This window comes from Myotis daubentonii, chromosome 6, assembly GCF_963259705.1.
Source record: "Myotis daubentonii chromosome 6, mMyoDau2.1, whole genome shotgun sequence".
In the NCBI taxonomy this organism is placed as follows: Eukaryota; Metazoa; Chordata; class Mammalia; order Chiroptera; family Vespertilionidae; genus Myotis; species Myotis daubentonii.
The window spans coordinates 38,881,764-38,900,726 of record NC_081845.1 but is presented as its reverse complement, the minus strand read 5'-3'; the positions used below and the strand labels follow the sequence as shown (position 1 = coordinate 38,900,726).

General features: G+C 36.0%; 1 protein-coding gene across 1 annotated transcript in view; it reads left to right on the top strand.

Moving 5' to 3' along the window:
* AFG1L (AFG1 like ATPase) overlaps positions 1-18,963 on the top strand; it is a 160,837-nt gene that overhangs the window by 63,527 nt on the left and 78,347 nt on the right. The gene's annotated exons all lie outside the window — the stretch shown is intronic.

Here is an 18,963-nt window from a genome sequence, read left to right as displayed (position 1 = left end):
TAAATATTATAGTGGAATGTTTAAACTTATACATTGATTTCTGAAAAAATGATTGATTTTTCTGTTTTCTTCAGGCTAACATGTTTCCCCAGCTATTAAAGTTGCTATTCTAGAGTAACATTATTACAAAAATATTCTAATATATTTAAATGTGATTGCTATCAAGTTACCATGAAATCATGTGAAGTTGAGGCACATAGGTAATTGAAATATTTGTGTGTATCATCATGGCAAAGAGTTTAAAATAGTCTTCATTACAATATAATTAAGAATAAAATAACCTCTTTTTTTCACTGTTAATATTAAGTATTTTTTACATGATTATTCAACAATTCCACATTTTTCCAATATTTATTAATAATCTACTATGTGCAAAGTGCAACATGAGGCATAAGGAAAAATATAATCATGAAATAGACTATGTTATTTTGCCTGCAAGTCATTTATAATCCAGTTGGGCATATAGTATATACACAAATACCTGTAACACAAAGCAAAATGTAATAACTACCAAAAGAAGCATAATTATGTGCCAAAATATAATTCCCATAATTCTTAGGTACATAATTTTTCTCAGTCCATAATAACATATCTGAAGAAAGGATAAAATTGTATTAAAAAACCCCCACAAATCTAAAACCTCAAAAATTCTTACCAAGGAGGGATAAAAACAGTTTATCTTCAAATATTCTAAAGATACAGTAAGACAATTTTTCTGAAATATACTTAAGTTGCAATTGTTGTTGGTGCCAAACTTTATTCCCTGTACTATACTAAGGAGACTTCAAACATCTGTTTCCTTAACCAATTTTAGTTTCCCAGAGGATTTTAATTTCTCTGTGATATTTATAGATGTAGAGAAAAGTACTTTTTGAAAATTTTGGTGTTAGTAATTTTTCCCCTTTATATTCATGTTTTGCATATGAGAAGGTAGATTTGCAGTATTTTTTTTTCATGCCAGGAAATCCAAAGTGAAATTGTGTACAAAGATACCAAACTATAAACAGTGAAACTAAGAAAAATAGCTACTAAAAATAGTATCTTCATATAGCATGAAATACACAAAATATAAAGAGAATGTTCACAGAATGAAACCAGTTAAAAGGTTCTTAAGGAACTTAGTAGCTGTACTGTTTTTTAACACCAAATATTTTTTGGCCAATAATTTGTCATATTTCAATATATAATAATTGCATTATTAATAGGTAACTAAGTTGGCCAGATTGAATTTAATTTTTACCTCTGTCCCACCCTTAATGTTTTTCTAAGAGGAAGAAAAACCAAGTAGATGAATAATTCAAATTTGGAATCAAACAAGAACTGAGATAGGTCCTGGCCAGGTATCTTAGTTGGTTAGATAGAGCATCGCCTAGATAAGCCAAAGTTGTGGGTTTGATCCCAGGTGAGGGCACATACAAGAATCAACCAATGAATGCATAATGAATGGAACAACAAATTAATGTTTCTCTCTCTCTCTCTCTCTCTTTTTCTTTTTCAAATCAATTAATAATTTTTTTAAAAAAAGAACTGAGATAAATAATACATAATTTGAAATTGAACATGGACTGAAATTGTCAGAAAACTAAATACTGGATTGGATGAGAAAAGATATAAAATGTCTCATTTATTCAAAAGATTTTTAAAATATATATATTTTATTGATTTTTTTTTTATAGAGAGGAAGGGAGAGGGATAGAGAGTTAGAAATATCGATGAGAGAGAAACATCGATCAGCTGCCTCCTGCACGCCTCCCACTGGGGATGTGCCCGCAACCAAGGTACATGCCCTTGACCGGAATCAAACCCGGGACCCTTCAGTCCGTAGGCTGACACTCTATCCACTGAGCCAAACCGATTAGTGCAAAAGATTTTTTAAAGATATTTTTTTATTGATTTCAGACAGGAAGGGAGAGGGAGAGAGAGATAGAAACATCAATGATGAGAGAGAATCATTGATGGGCTGCCTCCAGTACTACCCCCATGGGGGATCAAGCCTGCAACCCTAGCATGTGCCCTTGACCAGAATCGAACCCGGGACCCTTCAGTCCGCAGGCTGACTGCTCTATCCACTGAGGCAAATTGGCTAGGACCAAAAGACTTTTCACATGTAACAAAACATCATCTTGATGGTCATCCTGATGATGTGTGCACTAGAGCTTGTTTTCCTGAGGCTTGGGGAGGCGGGGCAGTTTCTATTGTAAGGAAAGGTTGTAACATATTAATTTAACTGACATTTTGCCTATTCATGTTAGTGTTACTCTTTCATTTTGGTCCATCTGAGAGAAGTGTTTTAAGATTAACTTCTATTATAATCTTAAAACAAATAGAGAATCTTCTACACTAATAAAAGACAAAGATGCTAATTGACCATACCTTTGCTACACCCAAGCCACGCCCACTAGCCAATCAGAGCCACTATATGCAAATTAACCCAACCAAGATGGCAGCCAGCAGCCACAGAGCTGGAGCAAGCAGGAGGCTTGGTTGCCCCGGCATTGGAAGAAGCCAAGCTTCCCGCCTGCTCTGGCTGGCTGTGGCCTCTGCAAAAGGCAACAAAGTTTCAATTATAGAAGCTAAATAAATCCCAGATACCTGCTTCCAGCCAGCCTCCACTGGGAGCTTGGATGGCTGGGGGCCATGGCCAGCCTGCAAACAGCCATCAGCCCCTCACCCAGGCTGGCCAGGCACCCCAGCGGGGACCCCTACCCTGAAGGGGCTGTGGCCAGCCTGCAAACAGCCATCATCTCCTCATCCAGGATGGCCACACCCTCATGGGGTGAGGGTCCCTGCTGGGGGGCTTGGCCAGCCTGAAAATAGCCATCAGCCCCTCACCCAGGCTGGCCAGGCACCCCAGCGGGGACCCCTACCCTGAAGGGGGTGTGGCCAGCCTGAAAATGTCCCTCAGCCCCTCACCCAGGCTGGCCAGGCACCCCAGCGGGGACCCCCACCCTGAAGGGGATGTGGCCAGTCTGAAAACGGCCCTCAGCCCCTCACCCAGGTTGGCCAGGCACCCCAGCGGGACTCCCACCCTGATCTGGGACACCCTTCAGGGCAAACCAACTGGCCCCCACCTATGTACCAGGCCTCTATCCTATATAATAAAAGGGTAATATGCAAATTGACCCTAACAGCAGAGCGACTGGGAATCACTGGTCACTATGACACACACTGACCACCAGGGGCAGACATTCAATGCAGGAGCTGTCCCCTGGTGGTCAGTGTGCTCCCACAGGGGGAGCTCTGCTCAGCCACAAGCCAGGCTGATGGCTGCCAGTACAGCGGTGGTGGTGGGAGCCTCTCCTGCCTCCTCCGCAGTGCTAAGGATGTCCGACTGCAGCTAGGCCTGCTCCCCGCTTGCAAGTGGACATCCCCCGAGGGCTGCCGGGCTGTCAGAGGGATGTCTGACTGCCAACTTAGGCCCAGTCCCCCAGCAAGCGGGCCTAAGCCAGCAGGTGGTCATTCCCTGAGGGGTCCTAGACTGTGAGAGGGCACAGGCTGGGCTGAGGGACCCTCCTGAGTGCACAAATTTTTGTGCACTGGGCCTCTAGTAATTTAATAAAAAGAGATTATAAATGAGAGAGAAATACTTTGGGAAATTACAATATAAAGTCCATTTTTTTCCTTTACATTTTCTTTTATAAACCAAGTGATGACAGGTTTGTAATTCACTATAAGAACTTGCAAGTTGTTTCTTGAAGTATTATTTTTTAATCAATGTTTTATTGTGATAAAATATACACAACATTTACCATTTTAACCATTTTAAGTGTACAGTTCAGTGGCATTAAGTACATTCACATTGTTGTACAACCATCACCTATCTGCAGAACTTTTTTATTTTTCCAAACTGAAACTTTGTGCTCATTAAGTAATCACTCCACATTCTGTCCTCCCCCAAATCCTGGTAACCACCATTCTACTGTCTGTCTCTATGAATTTGTCATTTCTAGGTACCCAGTATAAATGAAATCATGTAATATTTGTCCTTTTGTGTCTGGCTTAAATCACTTAGCATATGTCTTCAGGGTTTACTCATGCTATAGCAAGTGTCAGAATTTCATTCTTTCCTAAGGCTGAATAATGTTCCATTGTGTGTGTATACATTTTTGTTTATCCATTCATCTGTTGATGGACATTTTGATTGTTTCCATCTTATAGCTATTGTGAGTACTGCTGCTGTGGACATTTGTGTACAAATGTCTGCTTTCCCCTGCTTTCAGTTCTTTTGTGTATATGCCCAGACATGGAATTGCTGCATCGTATGGTAACTCTATGTTTAATTTTTGAGGAACTGCCATTCTGTTTTTCAGAACTTCTGTACCATTTTACATTCTCACCAGTAATGCATAAGGGCTCCAATTTCTCCAACCCTTGTTCTCTTTCTTTTAAAAAGCAACAGCCATCGTAATTGGTATGAAATGTTACCTTGGAGTTTTGATTTACATTTCTCACATGATTACTGATGTTGAGCATCTTTTCATGTGCTTATTTGCCATTTGTATATTTTCTTTGTAGACCTTATTTAAACTTTTTGTTTTAACTGGCTATTTTCCACACTATTCTGGCAGGAGGAGAGGCACTGCCACCTTACTGACAGATAAAGGCGTAGAAGTCCAGGTTCCCTATTCAGCATCCATTGGCATCTGAGTCAAGGGTGCCCTGCCTATCTCCACAGACATTGTGGGGGTGGGGGTGATGCTCACTTCTGGCTGCAGGGAGGAACGTTTCAGCTCCCCACCTAGCTTTCATTGACACGACCCTGTCAGGAGTGTTGGGGGCTCTCCCCTCAGCCTTTGCTGGAATGAGTAGATGTGGTGCCACAGTTTTTTCCTCTTAAATATGCTGCTATTTTCTTGGCCCTTTGACTAAAGAGAGCAGGCTTTTGTTGGTCTCATTTTTCTGTGTCCTTTGGCATTTCTGAGTTTCTGGTGGCTTCATCTCCAAGCCTGGGGTATATGAGTCAAGAAGAAAACCAGAGAACTCCCCATTCTGTTGTTTCTCAGGTATAGAGGTCCCTAGCTGTTCTTCCTTCCTTCTCCTTTTCAGTGTCTTCTTACATTGTTTTGTATGTAATTTCCAGATTTTAAATAGTACAAGCGGAAGTACATCTGCTCCATCTTCCAGAGCAGAAGTCATCTCTGGTTTTGTTTCCATGGTCTGATATTTTTCCTCATTGTGGGTCCTACTTTCCTGCTTCTTTTCAAGTCAAGTACTTTGTGACTGGATGCCTGTTCCTGCCTTTAAAGCTGTCGAACTTTATTTCAGCAAGTGATTACGTTTCTTACAGATCAGCCTGATCTGATCGGAGCTTGTTTTCAAGCTTTGTTAGGGAGTCTAGAGTAGCCTTTTCTCTAGGACTGCTTTAGCCTGTCTTCCAGCTGGGGCCCTTCGAGGCTCTCCGCTGAATTCCCTTGTGGTTCACCGAAGCCCTCTACTCTGGCTGTAGACTGCTTAGATCTCCCAGCTTTGTGTGGACTGCTCTTTGCAATTTAATATTTGGCCAAAGATTACAGACACTCCAGAGATCTGCAGAGAGAGTGTCTCTTTAGTGGCATTTATTTTAAAGAAGAAGAAGGCACGGTGTTTTTTGTTTGTTTGTTTGTTTTTTTTTTGTTTTTTTTTTCAGGCACTCAGTTATATTTCCCATAGATACAGAAATATAAATAGGATAACTATAAAAGAAAGTGATGGGCACATCTTTCTCTCCTGTGTTTAGAGGAATCATTAATTGATGGTATAGTCACATGAGGGAGTATATTTTCCTTTCTTGGAAAAATATTTTTATTGATTTTACAGAGAGGCAGGGAGAGGGATTGAGGGTTAGAAACATCAATGAGAGAGAAACATCAATCAGCTGCCTCCTGCATGCCCCCTACTAAGGATCAAGCCTGCAACCAAGGTACATGCCCTTGACTGGAATTGAACCTGAGACTCTTCAGTCCACAGGCAGATGCTCTATTCACTGAGCCAAACCTGTTAGGACTGGAAAAATATTTTCAAAATGCTTTTGATAATGTAGTATAATGCTTACAGATAATGTAAGTGAAAAAATGTGATGCAAGAGTATATGTTACTTTCTCAACTATGGAAGTTATACACATGCATGGAAAAATACTGGAAATATGTATCCCAAAATGTAAGTAGAATTATTTCTGAATAATAAGATTATAGACAATTTGAGTTTTCCTTTTTAGTTTATTCTAAGATTGCTCAATCTTGTATTATTTTATAGTGATAACTCGTTTTTAGAAGGTAAATTTTAGCCTATCCTTCTCAGGAAATCAGCACACCTAGATAGGACTACCCATATTCAAAGTTGAGAAATTAACACAAAGTAAAATGGATTTCTCATGTGTCCTATGTATAGAGGCTATTATGAAAAGAAATGAAGTGGCAGATGCAGGAAGGAAGCAGAAAAGCAGACATGAACTAATAAGTAGAAGCACATGAAGAATGTACTCTGGAAGAACTCACTCAGGAAATGGGAGACTTTTTTTTAGATAAAACTTTTCTATATTTTAAAAGAACTTAAAGAAGTTATGGTTCCAATGAAATAAGAGATCAGGGATAAAATAACTGCAAGATTAGATGAATCTTACAGACTGAGGGTGAACCCTTTACAAAAGTGAAAAGCATTTTAGAAAAATCAAGGTAAAGAATCAACACTGATAAAAACAAAATCAGTGATAAAGAGACCAGACTTATGAAACAAATCACACAAAATGAATAGTCAAGGATAAAAAATAGAATAGTTAGAGATTAAAATTATTACAGAGAAAGTGCTAGATATGGAAAGCAGGCAACAGAGATAAAGCATTCACATAATTCATATTTCTAAAACAGAACACAGAGATAAACTAGAAAAATAATACTTTTTTTTCTGGTGCATAACTGAACTTCAAAGATAAAGAAAGAATCCTATAATTACATAGAAGAAAAATCCATGGGAAAAATATCAAGCTGGACTGAGACTTGTACACCACCATGGTTACTAGAATAGGATAGACTAATTAAAAAAATTTAAATTAAAAAGATGTGCCCTTTTAAAAAAGTTATCTTTATTGTTGAAAGTTTTACAGTTGTCCCCATTACATCACCCCCCCCCCCCAATTGGTCCCTCCTCCTTGCATATGTGCCCTCTTATTAGCTAGGCTATTATGAAACTCTAAGGTTGCAGATTATATTTTTGGATATATGGTAATTCAAGATTATAGTCCTCATGAAGCTTCCTGAGCAAACTGCTTTAACATTTTATATCACCAGTCAAATTAATAACTTATAAATGAGATGTTATAGTAAGAAAACATTGGTGGTGGTCATTGATTCTGATTAAATGTTGTCTTACTCTGGTCTGTAAGTCAGACAGTAAAATTTTTTCATAAGTATGAACTTCGTAATTGAGTTAACTAAAGAGTACAGTGATGGGAACTATGTCTCAGCAAAGATTTCCTTAGCTTGTATTAGAGAAAGTAGCATTTTAAGGGATTGCTGGTTAATGGTTGATAGAAGGGAGGAAACTTGGTGAACCAACAAATAAGAGGGTGGTTTAGTATCAGTTTCAAATAATTTGGTAATTAGAGAAATATAAGCTTTGTTAGGATCAACTTTCTTAGAAATATATTAAGAGTTATTTAAAAGAATAATATCTTAAATGTATATTCATTGAATAATATACATTGAACACAACCTCATTATATTGTAAACATTATTTAAAATTATTGTGAAAGGAAAAGAGGACCAATTAATATTTTGACCAGGATAGATTCTTAGGTTAATTTCAAGTAGCTACTATTATTGGCCTTCTTATTACTGGGTTGCCTGCCAAGCATTGCTATTCCCATCTGACCAAGTTTTAGCAATCCATGATATTTTAGACAGGTATTTTATATTTGGGTAAAAGTCTATCTGTTCACTCTATCATTTTTTGTTTGATTCATTCCATAATGAGTCCTGAAGGAGATAAGTGCTATTCATAATTTTTAGAGTAAAAAAAAATTCTTCGTGTGAATTTTATTAACTTTCTCCTTATGCTTTTCTTAATTAGTTTAACAGTATGTACCAATCTAAAATAATTGCCCCATGAGAAATGTTCCTGTACAATATTGTATGTAGTGTTTTTGCCGTACAGTGATAGATTCTGTTATCAGTAATGTAGCACTTTCACTCTATTTCACAGTAACATTTTAGTAAGGTATCTTTTTCTTAAGTTTTCAAGATTTCTGTTTAAAATTAAATTAGTTAGGTGATTAATAGATTACTGAAATGATAGCAATAAGCTGGTCAAAAGTAACTGACAAGGCATTCTACAGTATAATTTTCTCTCCCATGAATGCCATTTAGATGATGAAATTAGGGGAAAATAGAATTCTAGTATTAACTCTTATAAATATGAATTTTCTTCTTATTGATAAAGTGTGGTCCACTTGAAAAACATCATAATCTGATGTGGTTTAACATCTATTGGGTTTAAATATGCAACAGATAAAAATACTTTATAATCTAAGGCAGTAACAATTATGTTAGGATTATTATTACTTTTATAATATTTGCTTAATGTTCAAGTTATTACTTCATTTCTTCTACTTGGTTGTTAAGGTTTTTCAATTGTTATGCATCCTTTCTCTAAAATTTAAAAAGCCATGTATTAGCCTTTGTGTTTTTGTTTCCTCAGGGATTTTTTTCAAAGGAATGTTATACATATAGTGAACTCTGAGACTATTCCCATGGTGTGATCTCTAGTTGTAAACTTTAGAAACATTGTTTATAACCCTTAGATAAAATGCTTCAGTGTTCAGCATTTGTCCAGCCACCTGCACTTGCTAAATGTGTATTTGCCATTTTTTTCCTGAAGCAATTTTCATTTCACTGGTGAAATTGATTTGTCAGTTTGTTCTTTATAACTTTCAATTCTAGAGCTTTCACAGGGCTAAATAATCAGAATTAGTCTTTGAGGTCAGTGTCAGCCCCATTGACCTCCACTGTGTTGTCACCTGAGGCAGCCTAGCAAGGATTAACCCTTGTTAGTGTGATAATGTCTTTACTTATGTGTTGGCTTTTTAATACATAAGATTGAAAGAAGTAAAAGACAGAACAAAAGTAGTAGGCTGAATTCCTGAATTGAAAAGGCTTGTGGCTTTCCCCCACAAACTACTAAATTGTTCATTTGAATTATAGTAATTAATATTTTAAAATATAAAAATGAGTATTTTTCTTAGAAAACATTCCTATAATTACCAAATTTTAGGCTAAATAAATTAAAGAATATATTGTCATAAACTAGTCCATTTCATCCATGTTTAAAAAAATATATTTAAGAAAATCAGCTATAGTAACAGGCATCAAACTTTGTGATGGTATTTTTGTACTGTGTCCTTGAAATTACTAAATATCTAGAATAAAAATTTTTGTGATTTGGATTTAAAATGCAATTCTTGTTTTCTTCATCCAGGAATGTGCACCTAGTATATTAGTCAGGGCTTTTCTATGGAAAAGTAATTTAATATTTCTCATGAAATATATAAACTATAATCTGTATTTGTATAATTACATATACAATATATAATTATATATTTATATCAAACTGGAATATAGCAAGCTATTGCTTATATGTAAAATATGTAGTGTTTAGGTCTTGAATTCTTTTCCCTTAGAATCATAGGTATTTTGGGTTAAATTATAAGAAATCAATTCTTTAATGACAAAAGTTGTTTAAAGGAAGTGTGTCTTAAATATGAGTTAGTTATTTGTTTGACTCATGAAATAAATTAGTTTAATTACACGTGGCAATTTCCTTGCCTAGTGATGTAATGTGAAATAAAATTCTCCTTTTCCCCTCCCTGAAAACTCAAGCCAATTAATAGAACTTTTAAGCTCTTTGTCATAGGCCACCATGAAGGTCTGCAGAGAAGAACTTTAATCCAATAAACATTTCACTTAGATCATGAAAAGAAAGCATGAGGAGACACTCCCGTGTGAGAGGGTGTTACTATGATTCCAGCCCTGAAGAGATGTGAAGAATTTGCCAAAGTAACAAAGAGGTCCTCATATTTAAAGCACAAATGTGTCAAAACTAACAGAATAATTATTTAATTTGCTTGAACTCCATATTGAGAAAACTCTAAAAAGCCACAACTGTTTTCTTCAAAGCCTTCCCTGTTGGGCTAGATGGACAGGGCAAAGGGAGGTTGTGAGAAATCCAGATAGCAAATAACACTGGCCGAAGCTGGTCAGAAAAGGGAATAGATAATTAGACATAATTAGCGTGTATGAATTGTTGTCTCTCTGCCCTTAGCTTGAATAAATTTTGAAGAAAAACCTCTAGTAGTGAAAATCCTTTGATGTAGGAAGAGTCATTGTGGCTTGGCAGCATAAAGGCAGTGTTTTATACTTCTTACATAATGGCTGTGGTACAGAAAGAGTGAATGGACTCTGCACCCCCCTGTCTGCTTTATAGCAAGGACTTTTGGATTCTCTTGAAACAAAATGCATCACAAGTTTTCAGTGTTTAGTAATGAGGTAGCGGACCTCATCAGTGCTCAGGGGAAGCCATCTTTAGCTTTTGTTTAAATCTTAATCACGGTTTTTTTCTTTCTGGGAAATCTGTTTTCTTAAATCAACACTTCTTTTCCTTTTTTTTTTTTTTTTTTGGCACCTCCAATAAGAGGAAGGGATGATGATCATGAAAGCTAAAGAGTTAAACAAAAATTATCACAGAAAAGACATGTATTTTTGTGCTTTTAATCCCAGATGAAAAAGATACTTGCTATATTTCTTTTTGTTTCAGGTCAGTAACATTCTAGGAAGGTTATTGTATAATAAAATGTGTAAGAAAACATAAAAGGAATGATTTTTATATTGGTTTTTGAAAGAACTTGTTTTCAAATTGAAATTGCACAAAGTAAATATGTTCCTATCTCTCTTTGGTTAAGTTTTTAAATGGAAATCACTTTGCTTAAAGATGTTATTCAGTAGATTTACCATAAACTTCACTTATTTGAGAGACATAGTAAAAGTACAGGTTTGGGAACCAAGGTCTGTGTGGATGCTCAGTACTACTGGGAAGACAAGAACAGTTTCTTGAGAAAGCATTGTATTTATTTTGAAATTTTCTAAGACCTGAAACAATAAATCAGCTAAAATGCAGTATCAATTTATTCTGATAATTGAATTATGTTCACTTTAACTAAAACATTTTTAAAAAGAGAATTAGCTATTTCAAAGCTCTAAAGTAAATTACATATTGGGGGAGGGGCTAAAACAGTTTATATATTATCTGTAAGTAAGTTTTATATTTTTGATAAATTGTCTTCCATCAGCTATTTTGGAATTATATATTTTTAAAAATATACCCTTCACATACTTAAGTGCTCAGATTTTCTTCTAATTAATATTCTTGACATATTTTAAGTATAAGACTGCAGTAGTTATCAGTGATCCATTCCTTAATGTATAATCTGTGAATCTATTTTTGTTAAGTGTTGCTGTGCTTTAGTGTATTTTTATTCTGACGTTTGATTCTGGTTAGACTTCTTTCAAGCCACAATGCTCTGAGATGCTTTTGGCTACTTAACCCATTTTGTGTATTGTGCCATGTGTGGAATAAAGTAGCCTTTTATTCTTGAAGTTGATTTGAACTCTGAAAGGCAACACCTGAACATCTCACAAAACTGGATAATTATGGCTGATTGTGTTTTTCAGGTATAGGTCACAGGAAATTCATTTGGGGTAAAGTATGTACAAAGCTAAGAAATATGCAGATTTTCTGTTGTAGGATTGTGTAAAAATTATTTACAGTTAATACTTGCATAAAGGTTAGAAAGGTTGATGAAGTGATATTTAGTTTTGCTTTACTATTCACTGCATGTCAGAATGTAATTATGACTGATTCATGAAACTGTCTTAGAAACGAACCATCTTTATTAAAATGCTGATCAAGATAAGAGCTGACAGTAATAAAGAATAGAACATTTTAGTCTTATTGCTTTTGAATGATTGCTAATTACCCCAGAGGTCATGTATAGTGCTTGGTAGATTCATTGACATTACTTTAGTCTCCTGTTTCAACAACATCTGAGCATGAAGACACAAACTCTGTGCACATTGAACAATAGTTTGACTAAGTTTTTGAGGCCCCAAGACATCCAAGAAATCTTTTTCTGTTATAGTGAACTTAGCGTCTCTCTCTCTCCCTCAAAATTATTGTATATTAGGGGTTCTTATTACAAGATTCTTTCCTATTGACCGTCTACACTTCCCCCATTTTTTTAAAAATTGACTTCAGAGAGAAACAGGGAGAGGGAGAGATGGAAACGTCAACGATGAAAGAGAATTATCGATTGGCTGCCTCCTCCATGCTCCCTACTGGGGATCAAGCCTGCAACCTGGCATGTGCCCCGACAAGGAATGGAACCGTGAAGTCCTGGTTCATGGGTCAACGCTCAACCACTGAGCAACACCAGCTAGGCTACACTTCCCATTTTTAAGTTGGTGTTAAATAGTAAACAGGTTGTTAAAACAATGTCCTCTTCAAATAAATATACACACAAACATAAGATGAACAAGAACTTTGTTATGACTTTTGTTTTCTTTATTTGGATGTATTACTGCCATCACGGGTTTAATAATCATGTTTATTATTTTGTTTTGCTTCAACTAGAATGAAGTGGGGATTTTCTTGGGAAAACTGGTCAAGGCTTAGAAGGGAGATGAGGAGAGCAGAAAAACAAAGCTAAAATGGTTTCAGTGTATGTGGAAGAAGTTACCTGACATGAAACTAAATAAGTTATGAACAGTGAGAGTGAAATATAGAACAAGGAATTTGTAGAAACTCTTTTTGAGGGAATAAAGGTAGTAGGAAAGGTTCTGGACTCTAAATTATAACCAGAGGCTAGGAGAGCCTGTTTAACAATGAGGAATATCCTCATTGTATGTGGAAGGCAGAATGCAAACAGAGGATTGTACATGTTAGACATTTCATAATTTGGAGAGTGCCTGCAAATAAGGATAATCATTCAAACTCTTTAACAACTGGTGCAGCTTTGACAGACCAATTAGATGCTGAACTGTGAATAGTCAGTCATGCCGTGCTGGTGTGTGCTAGTGAGCACTACCTTTGCCTGTAGTGTAGATGAAAGTGTGTGTGTGTGTTTACTCACAGGATGTCAGACTTTGAAGGAGCCTTAGAAACGTTCATCCCACCTTCTTGTTGTAGAGTGGAGACAATTGAGGCTCATGCCTAAGGTAATGTTGCCTAAGGTCATCCAGCTATGGCAGAACCGGGTCTAGAACCCAGATTTCCTGCTTTTTATTGAGAGTTCTTTCTACCAAACCATGTTGTACAATGTGTGTGTGTGTGTGTATGTGCGCGCATGTGTGCATTTTAATATTGCATAGTCATTGTATTTATATGTTATTATTTTACTGGTTTTGGGTAGAATTAATTATGTTTTCAATTGCTTTTATCAATAAGGAACTCTTTATTTTTCTTTTATAAGGTATAACCTATCTTATTAATCTAGCTTTAGTCATACACAATGATAAGTTAAATGTAGTGATATCCAAATCTTGTTTTAGCTAATAGCTTAGAGTTTTCTCTTTAGATCTTTGGAGATAAGAATAAGTTGCAAGATATACTGAATTCATCTTCTTTCTCTTCCTCTTTTCATCTTCAGATAAAAGCGCTAATGAACAGTGAAATGACAAAAAGTTGAGCAAATACAATGATGAAGAGCATAACCAGAGTTTAGGATATTTATAAATGCTCTCCTGGATACTGAAAGTCTTAATAACAAAGTCTCTGAAACTAGACTTTATTATTTAAGCTAAATATTTTATTGAGGTTTGGTTTTTCTTTATTATTCCAGTAGTTGTGATTATAGTGTAAATGAATCACATGCATTATAGACTTTGTGTATTTATAGTATGGTTATACTTTTTTTTTAGATTGCAAAGTTATTGTTTACCTCTGCTTATTTGTGTAGAAGAAGGAAAAACCTTGTGGATAAATTTACTGGATCTTGAAAACAATAGATATTGTAAAGCTGCATATATGGTGGGAAGTTCCTGTTAGTCTGGAGATGAATTCACAGTTCCTTTTGTGGGGGAAAATGAAAGCTTACAGGAGCTGTAGTTATGCATTTGGTGGCATAGTTATAAACAAGATTATTTTAAAAAAATCAAATTAGCCTTCATCAAACTTAAAAAATTTTGCTGTTCAAAGGACACCATTAAGAAACTACAAATACAAGTCACAAACAGAGGAGAAATATCTTGCAGTACTTTCCTCTGACAAAGGACTTATATTCAAATTACATAAAGAGTTCTTACAACTCAATAATAAAATGACCCCTCGAAAAAATTAAAAACGAACAAATATGAACTGACACTTCACAAAAGAAATACACAAATGGGCTAATAAGCACATGTATAGATGCTCAACACATCACTCATCAGGGAAATGCAAATTATCCTTCAGAAATAAAATTATCCCCAGGTAAACAAAAACTGAGGAAGTTTATCATTACTAAATTTGCCTCTCAAGAAATGCTGAAAAAAATTCTTTAAACTGAAATGAAAAATGCCATGTGATATCATTTATATGTGGAATCTAAAAAAACTGAACTCATTGAAAGCTGGGAAAAATGTATCTTTTCAAATATTTTTCTGCACATTTATATATACATCTGTCTATGTGCATAAACATGTAGTTATGTCATCAACTAATGGGGTAATAGTTTCATTTTGAATTGTGCGTTTATCCTTGGAGATATCCTAGAGACCTTTTGATATTAGATATAACTCTCGTTTTTATAAATGGCTGCTTTCTATTTCACAGTATGGCTGCACTGTCATTTTTAAAATACATACATATATATATATATATACATATATATATATATATACACATATATATATATATATTATTGATTTCAGAGAGGAAGGGAGAGAGAGAGATAGAAACATCAATGACGAGAGAGAATCATTGATCGGCTGCCTTCTACAACCCCTGACTGGGAATCGAACTGCAACCTCCCAGTTCATAGATCAACACTCAACCACTGAGCCACACTGGCCAGGCTGCACTATCATTTTTAAACTATTTCTGTATACTTAGGTTAATTCTAGTTTTTACTTTTTAAATAATGCTTTAAAAAAACCTACTTACAAATGGTTTTTAGTCACATGAGTCAATGTTTCTGTGAGATTTTTAGAAATGGAATTTCTTTTTTTAAATTAATTTTGTTTTATTGCTTAAAGTATTACAAAAGAGTATTACATATGTCTCCTTTCCCCCACCCCCTGACATTCCCCCGGGCTCCCCTACCCCCCAGTGTCTTGTGTCCATTGGTTATACTTATATGCATGCATACAAGTCCTTCGGTTGATCTCTTACCACCCCCACCTCCCAACCCTCCCCAGCCTTCCCTCTGTAGTTTGACAGTCTGTTCGATGCTGCTCTGCCTCTGTATCTATTTTTGCTCATCAGTTTATAATGGTCTTTATTATCCATAAATGAGTGAGATCATGTGGTATTTTTCTTTCATTGACTGGCTTATTTCACTTAGCATAATGCTCTCCAGTTCCATCCATGCTGTTGCAAATGGTAAGAATTCCTTCTTTTTTACAGCAGCATAGTATTGCATTGTGTAGATGTACCACAGTTTTCTAATCCAGTCATCTGCTGATGGGCACTTAGGCTGTTTCCAAATCTTAGCTATGGTGAATTGTTCTGCTATGAACATAGGGGTGCATATATCCTTTCTAATTGGTGTTTCTGGTTTCTTGGGATATATTCCTAGAAGTGGGATCACTGGGTCAAATGGGAGTTCCATTTTTAACTTTTTGAGGAAACTCCATACTGTCTTCCATAGTGGCTGCACCAGTCTGCATTCCCACCAGCAGTGCACGAGTGTTCCTTTATCTCTGCATCCTCTCCAGCGCTTATCGTTTGTTGATTTGTTAATGATAGCCATTCTGACAGGTGTGAGATGATACCTTGTTGTTTTGATTTGCATTTCTCGGATGATTAGTGACTTTGAGCATGTTTTCATATGTCTCTTGACCTTCTGAATGTCCTCTTTTGAAAAGTGTCTATTTAGGTCCTTTGCCCTTTTTTTGATTGGATTGTTTATCTTCCTTTTGTTAAGTTGTATGCGTTCCCTATAAATGTTAGAGATTACACCCTTATCGGTGATAACATTGGCGAATATGTTCTCCCATGCAGTGGGCTTTCTTGTTGTTTTGTTGATGGTTTCTTTTGCTGTGCAGAAGCGTTTTATTTTGATGTAGTCCCATTTGTTTATTTTCTCTTTAGCTTCCAATGCCCTAGGAGCTGTATCGGTGAAGAAATTGCTTCGGCATATGTCTGAGATTCTGTTGCCTTTGGATTCCTCTAGTATTTTTATGGTTTCCCATCTTACATTTAAGTCCTTTATCCATTTTGAGTTTATTTTTGTGTATGGTGTAAGTTGGTGATCTAGTTTCATTTTTCTGCATGTATCTGTCCAATATTCCCAACACCATTTATTGAAGAGACTGTCTTGACTCCATTGTATGTTCTTGCCTCCTTTGTCAAATATTAATTGAGCATATTGGTTCAGGTCACTTTCTGGGCTCTCTATTCTATTCCATTGATCTATATGTCTGTTCTTGTGCCAGTACCATTCAGTTTTGAGAACAGTGGCCTTGTAATACAACTTGATATCTGGTATTGAGATCCCACCTACTTTGTTCTTTTTCAGGATTGCTGCAGCTATTCGGGGTCTTTTTTTATTCCAGATGAATTTTTGGAGAGTTCCTTCTAGGTCTGTGAAAAATGCCGTTGGTATTTTAATGGGAAGTGCGTTGAATTTATTGATTGCTTTGGGTAGTATGGACATTTTAATGATGTTGATTCTACCAATCCAAGAACATGGTATGTTCTTCCATCTGTTTATGTCTTCCTCTATCTCTTTTTTCAACGTCCTGTAGTTTTCTGAGTAGAGGTCTTTTACCTGTTTAGTTAGGTTTATTCCTAGGTATCTTAATTTTTTTGGTGTGATGGTAAATGGGATGGCTTTTTTAGTCTCTCTGTAAGTTCACTATTGGTGTGTAGAAATGCCATAGATTTTTTGGCGTTGATTTTGTATCCTGCTACATTGCCGAATTCATTGATTAAGTCTAATAGTTTTTTGATGGATTCTTTAGGGTTTTTTATGTACAATATCATGTCATCTGCGAATAAGGACAGTTTCACTTCTTCTTTTCCAATTTGGATGCCTTTTATTTCTTCTTCTTGTCTAATCGCAATGGCTAATACTTCCTGTACTATGTCGAACAGGAGTGGTGAGAGTGGGCATCCCTGTCTTGTTCCTGTTCTTAAGGGAAATGGTTTTAGTTTTTGTCCATTGAGTATATTGGCTGTGGGTTTGTCGTATATGGCTTTTATTATGTTGAGGTATGATCCTTCTACTCCCACTTTGCTGAGAGTTTTTATCAAAAATGGGTGTTGGATTTTGTCACCCATGCTTTTTCTGCATCAATTGATATGACTATGTAGTTTTTTCCCCTCAATTTGTTTATGTGATGTATCATGTTTATTGATTTGCGGATATTGTACCATCCTTGCATCCCTGGTATAAATCCTACTTAGTGATGGTGTATGATCTTTCTGATGTACTGCTGGATCCGATTTGCTAAGATTTTGTTGAGGATTTTGGCATCTATGTTCATGAGGGATATTGGCCTGTAATTCTCTTTCATTGTGTTGTCTTTGTCTGGTTTTGGTGTGAGGGTGATGCTGGCTTCATAGAATGAGCTTGGAAGTGTCCCTTTCTCTTGAATTTTTTGGAATAGCCTGAGGAGGATAGGTTTTAGTTCTTCCTTGAATGTTTGGTAATACTCCCCTGTGAAGCCGTCTGGCCCTGGGCTTTAGTTTGCTCGAAGCTTTTTGATGACTGCTTCAATTTCTTCCATAGTTATTGGCCTATTGAGATTTGTAGATTCTTCCTGATTGAGCTTTGGAATGTTGTATTTTTCTAGGAATATGTCCATTTCCTCCAGGTTGTCTAGTTTGTTGGAGTAGAGTTGTTCATAGTATTTTTTAACAATCATTTGTATTTCTGTGGGGTCTGTTGTAATTTCACCTCTTTCATTTCTGATTTTGTTTATTTGGGTCCTCTCTCTTTGCTTCTTGGTGAGCTGGCTAGAGGTTCATCAATCTTGTGTATCCTTTCAAAGAACCAGCTCTTGGTTTCATTTATTTTATGTATTGCTTTTTTGGTCTCTATGTCATTTATTTCTGCTCTAGTCTTTATTATCTCCTTCCTTCTGCTCACTCTGGGCTTTTCTTATTGCTCTCTTTCTAATTCTTTGAGATGTAGAGTTAGATGATTTAATACCATTTTTCTTGTTTGTTGAGGTAGGCCTGTAGAGCTATAAACTTCCCTCTCAGGACTGCTTTCATTGTATCCCATAGGTTTTGGATTATTGTGTTTTCATTGTCATTAGTTTCCAGGATGTTTTTAATTTCTTCTTTGATCTCGTTGGTAACCCAGTCAATATTTAATAACATGCTGTTCAGCTTCCAAGTGTTTGAGTGTTTTGGGTTGTTTTTATTGTAGTTTATTTCTAATATTATGCCCTTGTGGTCTGAGAAGATGCTTGGTATGATTTCAATCTTCTTGAATTTGGGGAGACTTTGCTTGTTACCCAATATGTGATCTATTTTTGAAAATGTCCCTTGTGCACTTGAGAAGAACATATATTCTGCGGCTCTGGGGTGAAATTTTCTGAAGATGTCAATTAAGTCCTTCTGATCTAGTGAGTCATTTAGGATCGCTGTTTCTTTGCTGATTGTTTGTCTAGAGGATTTATCCAGTGATGTCAGCGGTGTATTAAAGTCCCCTACTATGATTGTATTGTTGTCGATCTCTCCCTTGATATCTTCCAGGAGTTTTCTTATGTATTTGCGTGCTCCTGCATTGG